The 21,548-nt window shown below is 37.2% G+C and overlaps 1 long non-coding RNA gene across 1 annotated transcript; it reads right to left on the minus strand.

The window, feature by feature from the left end:
* Positions 1-18,285: 18,285 nt before the first annotated feature.
* LOC121973272 lies at positions 18,286-20,209 on the minus strand. The gene is made up of 3 exons (XR_006109466.1): positions 19,802-20,209; positions 19,630-19,730; positions 18,286-18,331 (listed from the first exon to the last, which is right to left on the minus strand). It is a non-coding gene; the product is annotated as an uncharacterized LOC121973272 (long non-coding RNA).
* Positions 20,210-21,548: the final 1,339 nt, after the last annotated feature.

The following is a 21,548-nucleotide window of genomic DNA, read 5'->3' on the forward strand; positions in this document are numbered from 1 at the left end:
ACATCACTACGGTTGATACCCTTCTCGTTACAGATCATCCGTAAGATACACCTAGTGTAAATTTACTTTCCGTAAAAATTTAATTATGCGATCCTATTGGCATGTTGTATCCTTGTATGTGTGTGTTGAATGTGATATAATAATTTAGGAATTATTATTATTTTATCTTCCGCTGCGCATGTTTACAAAATGTGTTTTAGCACACACCGCATCGGACATATCCCAACAGTAGTATCAAAGCCTGATTGTGCTTCGACATGAACATAAAATTATTTTATGATTTGTAATTTGTGTTATAATTAATTTTGGATTTTTTCTGGAATTATTAAGATTTTTCTATTTTTAGAAAGTTTCTTAATTTGTTAGGAAATTCTATTTTTGAAAAGTTTCTGATATAATTTTTGAAAATTAAATTTAGAAATATTCTGTTAATTTAGAAATTATCATTTTTGAAATTTTTTAAAATTTTAAGAAATATTATTTTCTTGAAAATTTTCCTAATTTGTTAAGTAATACCAAATATGGAAAGATTCTAATTTTTTTTTAAAAAAAAAATCCATATTCTAAATTAAATTATGGAATTAATCTTTTTTAGAAATTTTAAATTTATTAAAATATTTCATTTTTAGAAAGTTTCCTAAATTATTAGGAAATACCAAATTTGGAAAGATTTTAAAAATCATAAAAAATCTAGATATGAGATATTCTAAATTAAATTATAGAATTACTATTTTCTAGAATTTTTAGATTTATTAAAATATTCCATTTTTGGAAAGTTTCCTAAATTGTGAGGAAATGCCAAATTTGGAAAGATTTGAAAAATCATAAAAAATTATATTTGAAATATTTTGTAATAAATGAAGAAATATTAATTATTTATTTCTTAAATGGTTAGGAAATTAATTTGGAAATTTATTTCCAAAATAATTAAAGATTCTCGATTGAGATGAGATATGTTAATTAAATTTGAAAATTGGTTTCCTAATTTTATTAGATAAATCTTGATTTATTAAAATTAGATTTATAACATATTTTTATTTCCATCGTAGAATTATAACATATGTAAATTTATACCATGAACATACCGTATTGTATGCTATGTAGATGGATTAATTATGACATGATTAGTTTTTACCATGCGTGTGATTCAATTAGATCATATCATATGTATGATGTGTCATGCTATGCCATGCGTGTGATGTGTCATGTCATCATTTATGTCATACGTGCGACGTGTTATGTCATCATTTATGTCATGCGTGTAATATCACGTAGATAGAATTTTACATGATGTAGATGAGACCTACATCCCTTACTTAATATTAAAACCTACACCTTCCGTTAATATGGTAAGAACCAAAGTTTAAGTTCTTGTTTGAGTTGTTGGCCAAAGTCAAGCTCAACTTGAAATTAAACATGTTCAAACCATTGAGATGCAATCTCATGATTAACGGGTTGGTTTTAAACTTGAAGCGTTGATTTGTTGTGTCAAAGCCATTATCAATGTGGATAGAGGTGAAGTTGGGTGATGTGCATTTGATGTATATGTGTTAATGTATTAACAACCCGATGTTTATGCGAAGATCAATTAGTTGCTAGCATAATGTGATAGTTGCATATAAATGATATGCAATCGGTAAATATGTTATTTACCGCTATAGCTAAGAATGGTTTGTTGGCCAAAGTCAAGGTTATTCTTATCTATGGTGGATATCAACCCATTTGGAGAAAACCTTGTTGGTGCAACCTTAGGTCAAGGTTGACCTGGTTGACCCGACTCGAGTTGACTTGACTCGAGTTGTATTTTGATGTTTGACTTGGGAAGATTGTTGATGCAACCTTAGGTCAAGATTGACCTAGTTGAGTTGCATGTTGATGTTTGACACTCGTGGAAGAGTTGTATTCTTGATGTGAGACAAGAATAGATGGTTGGGAGATTATTGGTGCAACCCTAGGTCAAGGTTGACCTGGTTGACCTGAAAAGTCCAAGTATGGAGACTTGGCAAACGGAAAAGTCCAAGCAGGGAGCTTGGCACGCGAAAAGTCCAAGTATGGAGACTTGGCACTGGAAAAGTCCAAGTATGGAGACTTGGCACTGGAAAAGTCCAAGTACGGAGACTTGGCACGCGGAAAGTCCAAGTATGGAGACTTGGCACGGGGAAAGTCCAAACAGGGAGTTTGGCACGGGAGAAAGTCCTGGTGAGTGAAGCCAGGCAGTCGGAAAGTCCTGGTGAGTGAAGCCAGGCAGTTGGAGAAAGTCCTGGTGAGTGAAGCCAGGCAGGGGAAAGACCTAGTGAGTGAAGCTAGGCAGTGTGGAAATCCTGGGGAGGAAGCCGGTGAAAATCCTAGTGAGTGAAGCTAGGGTGGGAAAGTCCTGTGAGTGAGGCAGTCGGAAAGTCCTGGTGAGTGAAGCCAGGCAGTGGGAAAGTCCTAACTGGGATGTTAGGCAGTGTGGAAATCCTGGTGAGTGAAGCCAGGTGAAAGTCCTGGTAAGTGAAGCCAGGCAAGGGAAAATCCAGATGGATCAGGGATGATCGGACATCTGGTGTTGAGGAAAGTCCAAGTAGGTCAAAGGGATTGACCGGACACTTGGCAGGGAGTTCTAGCAGGTCAAGGGAGTGACCAGATGCTAGGGATGAAGTACCAATAGGTCAAGGTTGACCGGATATTGGTTTGGAAGTCTTGGGACTTGGTTTGGGCAACCCAAGCTCTGGATCGGTCACCGGACCGATCCAGTGATACTGTTTGCTCTGATCGGTCTGACCGATCGATCCATGATACTTGTTTGCTCTGATCGGTCTGGTGACCGATCAGCAAGCGAACAGAGGCAAAGAGAGGCAGGCTGATCGGTCCACAGACCGATCAGAACCCGCACAGAAGGTGGGCAGCTTTCTGTGAAGAAAGCTGATCGGTCTGGGGACCGATCAGAATAGGTCCTGATCGGTCCCCTGACCGATCCAGGCACTAGCCGTTGCGTCGCAACGGCTAGATTTCTTCTGTAGTTTCTTCGCTGTTTTCTTCGCAGGTATAAAGGGGTCGAAGGCTGCTGCTGCGCGATAACTCTTCTTCCTTCTTGCTGTTCTAAGTGCTGCTGTGCTTGAGCTTTGTTGAGCTCGCGTGAGCTTCCGGCTGGGTTCCTGCTGTTGTAGGCGTCGCGTGAAGTTGCTGCTTCACCTCCAGTCGACAAGAAAGCAAGCAATTGGTAGAGTGCGATTGTGTTCATATTGTATTGCTTTTCTTACTGCTCTTGTACACTTTGTTTGCTGTTGCAAACGTTTGTGGCGAGGTTTCTCCACCCACAAGGAGTATATTGTATTAGCCGGTTCTCCGGGGACTCATCCACCGACGGATTGACCGGACTCGTCCACCTTACGGACACGCCGAGGAGTAGGAGCCCTAATCTCCGAACCTCGTTACATCCTCGTGTTAAGGTTTGGTTTTCTTCTCTTTCGTTTCTTTGTATTTTCCGCTGCGACTAACCTAATTGTAGGAAGAAACGAGAGCGATTTGGGGCGGCTATTCACACCCCCTCTCTAGCCGTACGAAAGAACCTAACAAGTGGTATCAGAGCGAGGCCGCTCTTCATCGGATTCACACCCGTGGGAGCACAAGCTAGAGATGGATCAATTTGGAGAAGACATCACCATTCCACCCTTCTACAACGACAACTTCGCATATTGGAAGGTAAGGATGATGTATTTTCTTAGGACTAATATGTGGAACTGGTTTTGTGTACAAGAAGGGTTTACTCCTCCAATGGATAAAGAAGGAGAGCCTCTAGAGAAGAACAAGTGGACGAAGGAACAAGTCCACCAATTCACGATCAACAATGAGGTAACTAAAACAATTGAATTTTCATTACCTACTAGTGTTTTGTGTAAGATAGGTAAATACAACAATGCCAAGGAGTTGTGGGATAACTTGGCCAAGTACCATGAGGAGAGCTCCACTTCAAGCCATGAAGAGGAGCCTAGTGAGCCAAGTAGCTCACATCATGGAGGGAGCGAATTGGGAGTTGAGGGCTACTCAACATCCAAGGAAGAAGAGGAGGAGAGTTCCTCTTGTTCAAGTTCGGAGCAAGAAGAAGCATCTACCTCCGGAAGGGATGAAGAAGAAAGCTCATCTACATCCACAACCCTAGGTAACTCAAACACTGTGATTTCAAGCAAATTACACATAATGTGTTTTGAGTGTAGGAAGTTTGGGCACTACAAGAGTAAGTGTCCAAAGAGGGTTAGAAAGACTCCACCGGCGCCAAAGATCAAGGAAGTCGGAGTCCCAACACGCAAGGGCAAGGAGCACGTGGTGTGCTTCCAATGCAAGCGAAGGGGACATTATCGGAGTCAATGTCCGAGGGGGAGGCAATCTCACAAGGACAAGAGACCGAGCACGTCGATAGGGGGAGCTAAGGCAAACCCTAAGGTAACATTTAAGGCACACTCTTGCAATAATAATAAGACTCATGCTAGTAGTTTTATTGCAATTGTCAAGAATGATAAGCATGATAATTCTAGGAACCAATATATGTGCTTAGGTGCCAAAGATGTTAGTCTAGATAAGGATAACACTAGGAAAGCTAACCCTAGGATCAACCCATCTAAGGCTAAGGATAACCTAGGTAGGAATCCTAAATCAACTAGACATATGCCTAGGAATACCTCAAGGAAGAGTGATAAATCAAAAATTGAGGTATTAGAGAAGGAGAATCAAGTCTTGAAGTCAAGACTTGATACTTTGGAAAAGACTCTTAAGAACATGGAGAAGTCATCTCTAGGGTTTAAGAGTCAAAAACCCAAGTCCAAGGACAAGAAAGGTTTGGGTCACAAACCTAAGTCCCAAATGGTCAAGCCCACTTATCATAATGTTCCATTCGATTATGGAACAAAACCTAGGGCTAGGAAGACCATTACCAAGGTTACAAGGGGAGTCACCCCTATAGTTGACCTTGACGAGACCCAAATGACCAAGGCTTCAAAGCCTAAGAGGGTCATTAGGAGGGTTGCTAGGGAAGTCATCCCTAGTGAATATTTAGTGAACCCAATGAGCTCAAATAGGTATTGGGTTCCTAGGAGCATCTTCTCTACCCCATAAATGGGTTAGAGAGTGTCAACTCCAATAAGAAGGGTAGTTAACCCAACTTTGAGGAAATTGACACTCAAGGAGCATTTTCAAGGTTTTTGGAAACCTTTGAAAATGAAATGGAATAATCTTTATCATTCACTCCTTGGAAGAGTAAAGTGTGCCAAAGTGAGAATATATTAATCTTACTTTAATGTGACACAATTTGGAAAAACCTAGAGAAATATCAAATTGGGATTTTGATATTCTCTTAGGTAATCAAGGCAATCCGGGCCTTAACTTAGAAGTGCTACTCTTGTAGAATTTTAAATGGTATAAATCAAACAAGAGATCAAGAAATGTCAATTTGGGTTTTGACATTTCCTTGGAGCACTTTGGGCAATCTAGGATTAGAATTTAAGTTAGCTAAGTGATTAAGGATACTTAGATAGGTAATCTAGGTATTTTATTTGTGTTAACTTACCATGGTTGTTTGCCATATGCCATGTCATGACATCATATTTAATTTATGATCATTTGAAATGCCATGATAATGCTTAGGTAATAATATGTCATGTGTTAGTTTAGTTTCAAACTTTATGCCATGACATCATGACATTGGCACATGTTTTCATTTATGTTACTAATTTATGCCATGTCATCATCTCTTGCATTAATAATCAATTGAATTGATTTAAGGACAAACATATAATTTGATATTGAGATCAAATTGGTGTTTAGAAAATGCATGAGAACTTAGCCTAAGTTGACCTTAACCCATATCTCACATCAAAATTGACTTGGATGTGTTTGATACACTTTAGATGTGTGTGAGATATTAGGATCATGAGTTAGGATCAAGGTGCATAGGTTTTGTACCTAGATGAGCCTAATTCAAGAAAATAGGGATCATAGGGAAAGCTTGTGTACAAGTCATGTACATTTAGCCCTAAGATTATGGTCCTAAATTCAAATGGTTTTAAAAGCATTTTAAAATTGATTTGAAAAACCTTGATGAAGCTTTCCTAGTGATAGCATTCTTCATTGAGCAAGATGATACAAAGATGACTTAACTTTGAACTATTTCAAAGTTTTCGAATTTTGTATCAAGATTTGAAAATGAAAGTTATTCTCATAGAAAACTATTTTTCCATGATAGTATATGTTATGAGGAATGTATCCTCAAAATTTCACATTTTTTCGAATTTTCTGGAATTTTCTAGGAGTTTCTGAATTTCCGGAAGGGGAAATCAGAAATTCTGATTTCAGTGGCTGGATCGGTCCGGGGACCGATCCAGGGAAGCTCTGATCGGTCTGCGGACCGATCCAGAGTATTGTGGATCGGTCTGTAGACCGATCCAGTGAGTTCCAGTAGCACTGCGATCTGGTGAAAGGCTGGATCGGTCTGGGGACCGATCCAGAGGGGTTCTGATCGGTCCGGGGACCGATCAGGGCGTGCCAACCTGCTGAATTTCAGCTGTTGTCTGAAATTTCAGTTATGGAAGTTGTGATTTTGGATTTCTAAAGGTTTGGAACTCTCAAAGACATTGTTGGTGCAATGGTCAAGGGGGAGTTGACCTTTAAGGGGAGTTTTACCTAATTGTCAAGGGGAGTTGACTTTTAGGGGAGTTTTACTCCTTAAAACTTTTGAGGATTAGTGATATGAGATTATCACTAAGTTGATTGTTGAGTTTAGTATCAAGGGGAAATTAAGAGTTTCAATGAAAGGTATGGGACTTTCATTAGGAAGAAACTTTGACCTTGATATCCTCCTTTACTTTTTGATGTGTGTCAAGGGAGAGTGTTTATTGGAGAACCCAAGTTAGGTTATCGGGTTAACCTAAGCTAGGGAAGAATGTCAAGGAATGTTCAAGGAAGAACATTGGAATTCTTTTTGATGTGTGTCAAAAAGGGGGAGAACTATGGGAGAACCCAAGTTAGGTTATCGGGTTAACCTAAGGGGAGAAGGTCCGGAGAATTTTCAAGGAAAGAACATTGGACATTGGAAGATGGTTGGAAAACCTAAGTTAGGTTATCGGGTTAACCTAACTTGATTATAGTTTTGTCAAACATCAAAAGGGAGATTGTTGGTGCAACCTTAGGTCAAGGTTGAACTGGTTGACCCGACTCGAGTTGACTTGACTCGAGTTGTATTTTGATGTTTGACTTGGGAAGATTGTTGATGCAACCTTAGGTCAAGATTGACCTAGTTGAGTTGCATGTTGATGTTGACACTCGTGGAAGAGTTGTATTCTTGATGTGAGACAAGAATAGATGGTTGGGAGATTATTGGTGCAACCCTAGGTCAAGGTTGACTGGTTGACTGAAAAGTCCAAGTATGGAGACTTGGCAACGGAAAAGTCAAGCAGGGAGCGCGCGAAAAGTCCAAGTATGGAGACTTGGCTGGAAAAGTCCAAGCACGGAGACTTGGCAGGGAAAAGTCCAAGCGGTAGCACGCGGAAAGTCCAAGTATGGAGACTTGGCACGGGAAAGTCAAACAGGAGTTTGGCACGGAGAAAGTCTGGTGAGTGAAGCCAGGCGGTGGAAAGTCTGGTGAGTGAAGCCAGGCAGTTGGAGAAAGTCCCGGTGAGTGAAGCCAGGGGAAAGACCTAGTGAGTGAAGCTAGGCGGTGTGGAAATCCTGGTGAGTGAAGCCGGTGAAAATCCTAGTGAGTGAAGCTAGGTGAAAGGGAAAGTCCAGTGAGTGAAGCGGTGAAAGTCCCGTGAGTGAAGCCGGGCAAAGTCCTAACTGGGATGTTAGGCGGTGTGGAAATCCCAGTGAGTGAAGCGGTGAAAGTCCTGTAAGTGAAGCCGTGCAGGAAAATCCAGATGGATCGGGGATGATCGGACATCCGGTGTTGAGAAAGTCCAAGTAGGTCAAAGGATTGACCGGACACTTGGCGAGGAGTTCTAGCAGTCAAGGAGTGACCGGATGCTAGGGATGAAGTACCAATAGGTCAAGGTTGACCGGATATTGGTTTGAAGTCTTGGGACTTGGTTTGGGCCAAACCCAAGCTCTGGATCGGTCACCGGACCGATCCAGTGATACTGTTGCTACGATCGGTCCGGTGACCGATCGATATCTCTGTTCGATTCTTGATCGATCGGTGGCCGATCGGCAACAGAGGCAAAGAGGCGGTGATCGGTCCACGTCCCGCACGAAGGTGGGCAGCTTTACGTGAAGAAAGCTGATCGGTCCGGGACCGATCAGAATAGGTCTGATCGGTCCCCGACCGATCAGTACTAACCGTTGCGTCATGCAGCTAGATTTCTTCGTAGTTTCTTGTTTTCTTGGCGGTATAAAGGGTCTGCTGATAACTCTTCTTCCTTCTTCAAGTCTTCTTTGAGCTTTGTTGAGCTCGCGTGAGCTTCCGGCTGGGTTCTGCTGTTGTAGGCGTCGCGTGAAGTTGCTGCTTCACCTCCAGTCGACAAGAAAGCAAGCAATTGGTAGAGTGCGATTGTGTTCATATTGTATTGCTTTTCTTACTGCTCTTGTACACTTTGTTTGCTGTTGCAAACGTTTGTGGCGAGGTTTCTCCACCCACAAGGAGTATATTGTATTAGCCGGTTCTCCGGGGACTCATCCACCGACGGATTGACCGGACTCGTCCACCTTACGGACACGCCGAGGAGTAGGAGCCCTAATCTCCGAACCTCGTTACATCCTCGTGTTAAGGTTTGGTTTTCTTCTCTTTCGTTTCTTTGTATTTTCCGCTGCGACTAACCTAATTGTAGGAAGAAACGAGAGCGATTTGGGGCGGCTATTCACACCCCCCTCTCTAGCCGTACGAAAGATCCTAACAAACCTACCATCTCCTGAATTCAAAATAAGGGTATTTAAATTTGATAAATAAGTGAGCTTTTATGTAAATTATTTACATAAATAAAATCATATCTCTTATACATTCTCATTTTTGTATTTCTAGGTTAATCATTTAATTATGACTTATGTTAATTTGTGTTTGATTTTGGACTTGAACAATCTGACTGGGCCAAACTTCTTGGACTGGTTTTAAAATTTGAAAATTGTTCTCAAAGCTGAGAAGCTAGCTTTTGTTCTTGATCAGCCTTTTCCACTAGTCTTGATGCCGATGTAACTGCGGACCAACTATTGGCCCTTCAGAAATATAAGGATGATTCTATACTTACTGGTTGCATCATGCTAGCCGCTATGACTCCTGAATTACAGAAACAACATGAGCATTTGGATGCTTATGATATTGTCTATCATCTTCCTGAGCTATTTGATGAGCAAGCCAGATTTGAAAGGTTCGAGGTCTCCAAGCTTCTCTTTTCTCAAAGATGCAGGAGGGTTCATCTGCAGTACAATATGTATTAAGGATGAACGACTACATAGAGCATTTAGCATCAGTCGATTTTACGATGGATCATGAGTTAAGTATTGAGTTAATTCTACATAGTTTACCAAAAAGGCATTCACAATTTGTGATGAACTATTGGATGAACAACTTGGAATCGACCATCCCCGAGATGATAAATATGCTTAAGACTATGAAATCTTCTGTTAAGGGTGAATAGAAAACTGTGATGTTAGTAAACTCCTCCAAGAAAGGTTCTAAGAGGAAGTCAAAACATCAGGCTAAAGGGAAGAGCAAAAAGGTCAAGACAGTAGAACTGACACAAAAGGACTCATGCCATCATTGTGGCAAGATGGGACACTGGCAAAGAAACTGCAAGATCTATCTTGAGTCTGTGAAGAAGAAATAGGCATTCGATGCCCCTCCTCTTCAAGTATTTTTATTATTGATTGTCATGCTATTTTCTCATACACTTGGATATTAGATACTAGGTGTGGCTTATATATATGTAATGACATACAGGGGATAAGGAATAGCAGAAGACTCATCAAGGGTGAAACAAGTCTGCGAGTTGGGAATGGAGTAAAGGTTGCTGCAGTTACCATTGGAACATACTTGTTAAAGCTTCCTAGTGGATTTGTCTTAGAACTATATAATTGTTATTTTGTTCCAACATTAATAAAGAATATTGTTTCTATTTCTTGCTTAAATAGAAAAGGTTTTCATTTAACTTTTAGTAATAATTGTTGTTATATAACCTTAAATGGTGTTCTTTATGGCACTGGAATATTATGCAATGACATCTACGTGTTAGATATATCTAGTGACGTACTCAATATCGAAAAGAGTAATAAACGCGCCTGAATAGATAATCAATTAACCTCTTACTTGTGGCATTGTTGCCTTGGCTATATAAGCAAGAAATACATGTCCAAATTGCAAAAGATTACAGTTCTCGAATCATTTGAATTAGATACATTTGATACATGTGATTCATGTTTAAAAGTCAAGATGACAAAGTTACCTTTTTCTCAAAAGGGTGAACGAGTTGATGAGTTACTTGGGCTTGTACATACCGATGTATGTGGATCAATGACAACTCATGCATTAGGAAGTTATAGCAACTTCATTACTTTCATTGATGATCACTCTCATTTTGGGTATGTGTATCTAATGAAACACAAGGCTGAAGCATTTGAAAAGTTTAGAGAATTCAGAAGTGAAATAGAGAAACAACTTGGTAAAAATATTAAGATACTTCGATCTAATCGAGATGGTGAATATTTAAGCTAAGGGTTTTTAGATTATTTAAGGGACAATGGTATATTGTCTCAATGGACTAAACCTTATACACCACAACATAATGGTGTATCGAAAAGGCATAATTGAACCTTGTTAGACATGGTTTGATTAATGATGGATCGTTCAGATATTTCCAAAACCTTTTGGGATTATACACTCATGATAACTATTTACTTGCTAAACAGAGTCCCGACGAAGGCAATCTCAACTACTCCATATGAGGTATAGACTTGTAAGAAATCCCTCATATCTTATTTGAAGATATGGGGATGCCCTACTTATGTCAAGAGAACTATATCAGACAAGTTGGATGCCAAGTCTAATAAGTGCTTATTTATTGGATACCCTAAGGAAACTAAGGGTTACCAATTTTTTCATCCCTTGAAAAAAGTGTTTGTTTCAAGGCATGCAACCTTCCTAGAGAAAGAATTTCTCTTACAGGAAACAAGTGGGAATATGGTTAAACTTGATGAAGTTCAAGAGACTCTAATAAACACTAATGAGATGCTTAGTCAAGAACCACAACCGATTATAATACAACCTCCTCGTAGATCAAGTAGGGCACGCAATATTCCTGAGAGATATGGATCTCTTGTAAGAGAATTGAATGATGTATTACTCATTAAGGATAAGGAACCTACTGATTACGAAGAGGCTCTGAATAGTTCAGAAAAGAACAAGTAGCTTACAGCCATGAAGTCGGAAATGGATTTTGTTAGAGTATATATACTAAAAGCTTAGCTTTTGTAAACATTTAGTTATGAAATAAAAGAATCACATTGGTTAAATGTCTACATTTTATTTGTTAAGTGTAGTTGTTCAATTAATTTATATTGTAGATAACATGCTTTGTGGTGTCACACACAGAAGATCATGTTATCATTTTTTTATAAATTATAAACAGTTGCTCACGACTAAGATGGAAAGGAACAAACCATTGGAATAGTCGTAGTGTAATTAGGTATTAGTTTATCTTGACTAATAAATTACACTAGTACACTCTAAGTGTATTAAGTAGGACCATTTTAGATAAGTTTTTTTTATACTGACTTAATAAAAGAACTAGACCTTAGTTATTATGGAAGTGTGTACTCTTAATCCTAATATAATAACAAGCACATATATTTAGTATTTATTTCTTTAACTTATCAAAGGGTGAGATTTAGTTCGATAAATCAATAGGCTCGATAAGTTGGGAAATGATATTACTTATAGTGTGTGTTGTTGATTATAGAAGGAATCTGTGTCCTAGTTATCTAGGTTGAGAATGCCCCCAAGAGGAGCTCATAAGGATTGTCATGTTAAACCCTGCAGGTGGACTTAGTCCAACATGAAAATGAAGTTGAGTGGTACTACTCTTGAGCTAGATATTAATTGAGTTGTCAGTAACTTACTTAATTAGTGGACATTCATTATCTTAAACACAAGGAGACTAACACACTCATATATGGAGGAGCCCATAATGTAATTTGGGATTGATGTGGTAGTGCAATAATAACTCTCTAGTAGAATAAGTTATTATTGATGAACTTGAGTTGTGTGTTCGGGGCGAACACAAGATACTTAAGCTCATCGGAAGGCCAAAACTAATTTCTCCTCTAGGTCCCTGACGTAGCCTAATTAAAGGCTCAAGTCCACCCATATAAAGCCCTTCTTGGTGTCCAAGAAGAGGTCGACCCATGGCTTGGTGACCAAGCCAAAGGTGCCGACCAATCTCTTTCACAAAGGGGCCGACCCTTTTCTTGGTGTCCAAGCAAAGAGGGGCCGACCATAATATGTCAAATAAGGAGGGGTGTTTTGAATTTTTAAAATCTTCTCTTTGTTGAAAACTACAAGTTTTAAAAGAGAGTTTTTAAAATATAAAACTTTCCTTATTTGAATTAGGCCACATGGTTTAATAGAAAGTTTAAAAGTTTTAAAACTTTCCTTTTTTAACCATCCTCATGGGTTTTAGAAAAAAGGAAGAGAAGTTTTAAAATTAAAATTTTCTATTTTTGTAACCATGTTAAAAAGCAAATTTTAGAAGAGAAGTTTTAAATTTTAAAACTTGGTTTTAATTTTTTAAAACTTTCCTTTTTTAACATCCACAATAGGAAAGAGAGTTTGTAAAACTTTATAAGAAGATTTCTTCTTTTGTAAAATTTTATAAAAATAATTTATCTCCTTGATGATGTGGTTGGCCACCCTTGCTTGGTGCCCAAGCAAGGGGCCGGCCAAAATTAAATCATCATCCAATCAATGTTTGATGATTGATTCAATCAAGAGGAAAGAAAAGGAAAAATAAAAAGGGAAAAGGAAAAACAAGAGAAAGATTTTAATTTTTGTAAAAAGTCTTTCCTTATTTGCCATGAGCAAGTAATATAAAAGAAGGGGAGGAGAGGCCTCATGACACAACAATTCTTATTCTCTTGGTGGAGTTCCTCATTGTGGACGACCCTCTCTCCCTCTCTTTTCCCTTTGCTCTCTTTTGCTCCTTGGTGGTGGTGGTGGTGGAAACTTAGAGAAGGAGGAGAAGCTCTTTGGGTAGTGTTCATCTTGGAGGATCGTCACCCACACGACATCCAAGAGGAGGCAAGGAATACGGCAGAAGATCTCGAGTTTATTAGCATACAAAGAGAAGGTATAACTAGTAATTTTCTTCCGCATTATGCTAGTTATTTTTCTTTGTATGAATTCCAAACACAAGAGACATTAGATTCTAGTTTTTCGAATTTTTTTCAAAGTTGTGTTTTTTGATTTTCAAATTTGTGATTCGATTGTTCTTTTTGGTTAAACCTAGAGTTATATAAGGAAATTAAATATTAGCTTTCCTTAAAAGGCTTTGTCTAGGCGGTAGTGGATGCTCCCATACCCAAGAAGGCCATGTGCCTCGCCATGCAGTCCTGGAAGCCAATTTTGGAAATTAATATTTAATTAAATTTATAACATAGGTTGATTTGGATCAATAGTGTTAAGTTCCGCTTGCGATCCAAATCTAAACCATTAAGAACAGATAAGTTAAATTTGGAATCAATAATGTTAAGTTCCATTTGCGATTCCTAATTTAACTTCTAAACAACACAATAGGTTGTTTAGGAAAGGTTCGACACTTGTACAAAATTTTTGTACAGTGGAATCGGTACGATCTTCCTAGGACCAACCAATAATTGGTATCAGAGCTAGCGTTTGCCTCTGTGTGTTTTGGTTTTCAAATAGATTATGCACATGTCATACATAATTTAGGCAGGATAATAGTAGGATGTGCTAACTTTGTGGTTGCAGGCTCCAACTATTATGACATATAGATATTGTGTATGATTGGACCCATGGATATGTCAAGGGCATTATTTTGTGTGTGCATGATTGTATATATTAAATACAGTAGGAGCTGTATTAGTTTTAGAATTTTACTTTTTTATTCGATCTAGAATACATGTACATTCCTTTGTGGAATATCGAATCAATATATGTAAAATTCTATTTTTGTCGCAGATCGTATCCTTGTGAGGCGTGGTGCTATTAGAGAACCAGAGGCGCAACAGAATAAGAAGCAAGATAGATGCGATGACTGGACCCGATGGCAGTGACTAAAAATGGCAGTAGCTAGAGTTGGAGCACACGGAGAACAGTGACAGAAAAGGCCATAATAGTTGAAAAATTAATTTCCATATTTATTGCTTTTATTTACTGTGATGTATGTGTGCATGTGATGTATGCTAGCATAGGTTCACTATGTGAAAATGTGAAATAGACTTCGCCAATGGTTACTTAGGCAATTAGTAATGACGAAGTAATATACGATAATCAACTTCGATAACAAATTTGATACAGTAAATTTGATTTTAGACTTCATAGGTTTAAAAATACGAGTCTCACTTTTAATTTTATCTGATATTTTACTTCAAAATATATATTCGATGAAGTAATACGTTATAAAATAAAATTTATATAGCTAAGTGGTGAAGTAATAAGTATATGGATTAAAATTTGTGGTAGCTAGGGCTTGAACCGGTTTACCTTTTTTCCCAACCCCTGCTAAAACCCAATTCTGCCAAAAGCTTCGATCCTATCTCATCTTTCTCCTTCGCTTTTTATCCTTGACGCGTGACTACAACCCAACGAACAACCTCACTTTTTCTCCCCGACGCATGACGACCACTCGACTGCAACCTTCTCTTTCGTGTTCACCCACTACAAGAAAATTAGGATTTCACAACACTTAAAAGACAATATTTTTTTAAAATAATATTGTCATTTATTTTTTTACAATACTTTTCACTAAAATCGTTGTCTATATTTTATATTTCTTATAAAAGATAATGCTTTTTTAAATAAGTGTTATCTATTAGTATTTTTTTTTTTAAAATCAAAGGTAATGTTTTACAAAAAAAAAGTATTATCCATGAACGTTTTTTTAATATCTATAAGAAGGGTTGCCCAAAACCTCCCTGGCCGAAAACTTCACAAGTGTTGTCCAAAACCTTCCTCGCCGAAAACTCCACGAAATTAAAACCTAGCCTCTCAAACTCATGTCCGTCGAAACTCCACAAAAACGCATCTCTGCCGAAACTCCACAGACATCTATCTCCACCGAAACTTTCCTCCCACTGCCCGCACCTAACCTCCTTCGTGACCTAGCCTCATCTGCCACCCCCACCAGCGACCTAGCTTCCTCCTCCACTTCGTCGTCGCTCTTCTTCGTTGCCGTTTTCTTTAACTCTTTTTCTTTGCGGTCGTCGTTCACTATTTTCCCCTATGCCAGACGATGACGAGGGCAGAGGAATCAGGAGGGATTTTTTTTTCGAAGTTAGGTAACATTGACAACACTTGTTAAAGATGAAACCACTTGAAGGCAGAGACATGGGCAAGTCGGAAGAGGTTCTGAAGGCTGCAAATATAGACGAGGAGGCGGAGGGGGCAAACAGCCATATAGGTAAGGAGGCGAGCAGTTTATTAAAAGGTTCTACGAGCAGCTTCGCCTCCAGCAGAGGATTACTCCTATGACTCCGGTGTAGAAATGATTCACTTGTCTTCCTCTAATCCTGAAACCCTCGTCTTTGCTTTTTCAAGTCTGATTGGGAATTTGATTGAATTTCTTTAGTGGAAAATTATGCAAAGTAATAGATTTTACCTTTTGGAACACTCGCATGGCTTCTTCTTGAGTCTTTTCATCTTTTCTCATCCATTTTGTTCTTTTTTTTTAATAGACACAGAGTTTATTCATTTGATTGCTCTTTTGAATGAATAAATAGGCTGAAACAAAACAACTCATATATGAACAAACTGTTTACTTTCTTCATTTGCAACTTTTGCAGTAGATTTGCCTTGCGATAGTGATGTTTTTTTGTAGTCCCTTTGACTTGGGTAGGCTTTTCCTTCGTGATCGGCTTTGTGAAGGCAGTGAGGAAGTTCACTTCGCCGAGAGCACAACGCAAGAGATTGGTAACGCCTCTTTTTTTGTAATCAGTGCTTCTCTTGCCCTTGGATTATCTCAATAGGATGTTCTATTACAGGTCAATAAGAATGCTTTCTTACTGAAATCAATAGATAAATTGTTTCTGAAGGGAAGGAATGAAGTAAATAATGCGGTTCTCTGAAAGAGCTTCTGCAAAAGGTACTGCTACAGATATTTTTCTCCTTCAATGCCACATTATATGTTTCATATTCTCTAATTCTATGAAGGTTGGTCAGATGATATGACTGAAATTTGTCAATATATACTTTAACCCGCTTGAAAAAATTCAATTTTTGCTGTGTACGGCTATTGTTGATAACTGGATGGCTAAGATGGATGGCAGAGGAATATTTATCATATTTTTAATATTTAGAACTATAAGTTTATCCTGATAGATTAACATACAAAAGTTATATGTACTAAATCTAATGTTACTGGATCTATTTTCTAAGTGTTATTCGATAGGAATACAATCTTTAAACATGCTCTAAATGGCTAATTGGTATTGTTGTATTGATTTACCATTTATCTCATGAATTTAAACTAACAAGGGAGTAATGTGATCAAATACTTTTTAAAATGGTATATTATTTCTTATAGAACAAGCCATCTCGAATAAAGAATAATGCCTTAAGAGCCGTAATTTTGTTTCAAATCATTTACTGATCATCTCAGTATTTGATCGGCATAATAAGAGGTAGCACTTCAAACATACTGATCTACATATCTTAACTTTGTTCCAAACCAAGTAGTGAACTGTCGAAAGAGGATCTAAATACTAATCTAAATGCTTTACAATATCTTGTTCCTATTTTAAACATCAAGAGTCAAGAGCTAAGGAAAAAGAAGCCAAGAGAATGGAGAGTATACCTAGAGAAGATGAAGGCTTGCAATTAATCCTCTTATTGGGTTTATGAAGTTATTTCTCAAAAGCTCAATCATTTGATTCCCTAACATCATTATTTGTTTGCTCAATTGATTTTATTGTAAATTGAAGAGTTTGAATGTGTGGGCTTATAATAAGCTTTCACATCATCAAGCATATCTTGGGTGAAGCTATTGAATGTTGTTAATTGCTCACATTTTCATGCATGCATCTTTTTGTCTTACTGAATTCTTTTTATGCATCTATATTTTCTATTAATATTAGATAGAAGTTGTGTCTTGTTGATTATTTGAATGACAGATTATTTTTTATGACTGAATTGTACATTCATGTATTCCATGAATTCTGTTTGTTACTATCTGCATGAGTTTCAATATAAGAACTTTTTTCACTGTCTTATCTGTTGGTTGTCAAATTGTTGGAAGAATTTCTTGTAAAACATTATGTATTGTGAACGGAGACTATGCTTGGCAAACTATTGTGACCAAGTACGTAGTAGATTATACTGATTTTGAATGCATTCAATTCATTATAGGTTGTAAAAATAATTTTCTATTGTTTACAATGTAGTGGGGTAAAGATATACAATGCATCAAGGGGTATTTCAAAAGGACCGGGTTTTAAACAATTGACAGTATGTATTATGACTATGTATTTAGACGATAATTAATAATTTTTATTATTTGGATTGTGACTTATTGTACAACATTTTCAATTTCATTAGGGTAATCTTAAACAAAATGGTGGTGTTGAATGTGGCTATTGTGTGATGCGGTACATGAAAGAGATAGTCTTGGATGAAGATTCACAATTGGAGAGAAAGGTGAATTTCTTTTTTATGAAATATTTTCTTTATAAAATATTGAGTCATTTTTTATTGATCCTCAAACTTCTGTTAATGTTTCAGTTTGCAGCTTCAAAAAATAAACAGTATTACAATAAATCTCAGTATGATGAAGTCAGAAGTGAATGGAGCGAATTCGTCTACTTCTACTTCTTTCATAAAGAAAGAAGTTTGAGGATCAATAAAAAATGACTCAATATTTTATAAAGAAAATATTTCATAAAGAAGAAATTCACCTTTCTCTCCAATTGTGAATCTTCATCCAAGACTATCTCTTTCATGTACCGCATCACACAATAGCCACATTCAACACCACCATTTTGTTTAAGATTACCCTAATGAAATTGAAAATGTTGTACAATAAGTCACAATCCAAATAATAAAAATTATTAATTATCGTCTAAATACATAGTCACAATACATACTGTCAATTGTTTAAAACCCGGTCCTTTTGAAATACCCCTTGATGCATTGTATATCTTGACCCCACTACATTGTAAACAATAGAAAATTATTTTTACAACCTATAATGAATTGAATGCATTCAAAATCAGTATAATCTACTACGTACTTGGTCACAATAGTTTGCCAAGCATAGTCTCCATTCACAATACATAATGTTTTACAAGAAATTCTTCCAACAATTTGACAACCAACAGATAAGACAGTGAAAAAAGTTCTTATATTGAAACTCATGCAGATAGTAACAAACAGAATTCATGGAATACATGAATGTACAATTCAGTCATAAAAAATAATCTGTCATTCAAATAATCAACAAGACACAACTTCTATCTAATATTAATAGAAAATATAGATGCATAAAAAGAATTCAGTAAGACAAAAAGATGCATGCATGAAAATGTGAGCAATTAACAACATTCAATAGCTTCACCCAAGATATGCTTGATGATGTGAAAGCTTATTATAAGCCCACACATTCAAACTCTTCAATTTACAATAAAATCAATTGAGCAAACAAATAATGATGTTAGGGAATCAAATGATTGAGCTTTTGAGAAATAACTTCATAAACCCAATAAGAGGATTAATTGCAAGCCTTCATCTTCTCTAGGTATACTCTCCATTCTCTTGGCTTCTTTTTCCTTAGCTCTTGACTCTTGATGTTTAAAATAGGAACAAGATATTGTAAAGCATTTAGATTAGTATTTAGATCCTCTTTCGACAGTTCACTACTTGGTTTGGAACAAAGTTAAGATATGTAGATCAGTATGTTTGAAGTGCTAACCTCTTATTATGCCGATCAAATACTGAGATGATCAGTAAATGATTTGAAACAAAATTACGGCTCTTAAGGCATTATTCTTTATTCGAGATGGCTTGTTCTATAAGAAATAATATACCATTTTAAAAAGTATTTGATCACATTACTCCCTTGTTAGTTTAAATTCATGAGATAAATGGTAAATCAATACAACAATACCAATTAGCCATTTAGAGCATGTTTAAAGATTGTATTCCTATCGGATAGCACTTAGAAAATAGATCCAGTAACATTAGATTTAGTACATATAACTTTTGTATGTTAATCTATCAGGATAAACTTATAGTTCTAAATATTAAAAATATGATAAAAATTCCTCTGCCATCCATCTTAGCCATCCAGTTATCAACAATAGCCGTACACAGCAAAAATTGAATTTTGTCAAGCGGGTTAAAGTATATATTGACAAATTTCAGTCATATCATCTGACCAACCTTCATAGAATTAGAGAATATGAAACATATAATGTGGCATTGAAGGAGAAAAATATCTGTAGCAGTACCTTTTGCAGAAGCTCTTTCAGAGAACCGCATTATTTACTTCATTCCTTCCCTTCAGAAACAATTTATCTATTGATTTCAGTAAGAAAGCATTCTTATTGACCTATAACAGAACATCCTATTGAGATAATCCAAGGGCAAGAGAAGCACTGATTACAAAAAAAGAGGCGTTACCAATCTCTTGCGTTGTGCTCTCGGCGAAGTGAACTTCCTCACTGCCTTCACAAAGCCGATCACGAAGGAAAAGCCTACCCAAGTCAAAGGGACTACAAAAAAACATCACTATCGCAAGGCAAATCTACTGCAAAAGTTGCAAATGAAGAAAGTAAACAGTTTGTTCATATATGAGTTGTTTTGTTTCAGCCTATTTATTCATTCAAAAGAGCAATCAAATGAATAAACTCTGTGTCTATTAAAAAAAAAGAACAAAATGGATGAGAAAAGATGAAAAGACTCAAGAAGAAGCCATGCGAGTGTTCCAAAAGGTAAAATCTATTACTTTGCATAATTTTCCACTAAAGAAATTCAATCAAATTCCCAATCAGACTTGAAAAAGCAAAGACGAGGGTTTCAGGATTAGAAGAAGACAAGTGAATCATTTCTACACCGGAGTCATTGGAGTAATCCTCTGCTGGAGGCGAAGCTGCTCGTAGAACCTTTTAATAAACTGCTCGCCTCCTTACCTATATGGCTGTTTGCCCCCTTCGCCTCCTCGTCTATATTTGCAGCCTTCAGAACCTCTTCTGACTTGCCCATGTCTCTGCCCTCAAGTGGTTTCGTCTTTAACAAGTGTTGTCAATGTTACCTAACTTCGAAAAAAAAAATCCCTCCTGATTCCTCTGCCCTCGTCGTCGTCTGGCATAGGGGAAAATAGTGAACGACGACCGCAAAGATAAAGAGTTAAAGAAAACGGCAACGAAGAAGAGCGACGACGAAGTGGAGGAGGAAGCTAGGTCGCTGGTGGGGGTGGCAGATGAGGCTAGGTCACGAAGGAGGTTAGGTGCGGACAGTGGGAGGAAAGTTTCGGTGGAGATAGATTTCTGTGGAGTTTCGGCAGAGATGCGTTTTTGTGGAGTTTCGACGGACATGAGTTTGAGAGGCTAGGTTTTAATTTCGTGGAGTTTTCGGCGAGGAAGGTTTTGGACAACACTTGTGAAGTTTTCGGCCAGGGAGGTTTTGGGCAACCCTTCTTATAGATATTAAAAAAAACGTTCATGGATAATACTTTTTTTTTGTAAAACATTACCTTTGATTTTTTAAAAAAATACTAATAGATAACACTTATTTAAAAAAGCATTATCTTTTATAAGAAATATAAAATATAGACAACGATTTTAGTGAAAAGTATTGTAAAAAAATAAAAGACAATATTTTTAAAAAAAAATATTGTCTTTTAAGTGTTGTGAAATCCTAATTTTCTTGTAGTGGGTGAACACGAAAGAGAAGGTTGCAGTCGAGTGGTCGTCATACGTCGGGGAGAAAAAGTGAGGTTGTTCGTTGGGTGGCCGTCACGCGTCGAGGATAAAAAGCGAAGGAGAAAGATGAGATAGGATCGAAGCTTTTGGTAGAATTGGGTTTTAGCAGGGGTTGAGAAAAAAGGTAAACCGGTTCAAGCCCTAGCTACCACAAATTTTAATCCATTTACTTATTGCTTCACCACTTAGCTATATAAATTTTATTTTATAACGTATTACTTCATCAAATATATATTTTGAAGTAAAATATCAGATAAAATTAAAAGTGAGACTCGTATTTTTAAACCTATGAAGTCTAAAATCAAATTTACTATATCGAATTTGTTATCGAAGTTGATTATCATATATTACTTCGTCATTACTAATTGCCGAAGTATCCATTGGCGAAGTCTATTTCACATTTTCACATAGTGATAGTATCCTCCCCAATGGAGTCACTGCTATTG

The sequence above is a fragment of the Zingiber officinale genome, chromosome 4A (genome assembly GCF_018446385.1).
Source record: "Zingiber officinale cultivar Zhangliang chromosome 4A, Zo_v1.1, whole genome shotgun sequence".
In the NCBI taxonomy this organism is placed as follows: Eukaryota; Viridiplantae; Streptophyta; class Magnoliopsida; order Zingiberales; family Zingiberaceae; genus Zingiber; species Zingiber officinale.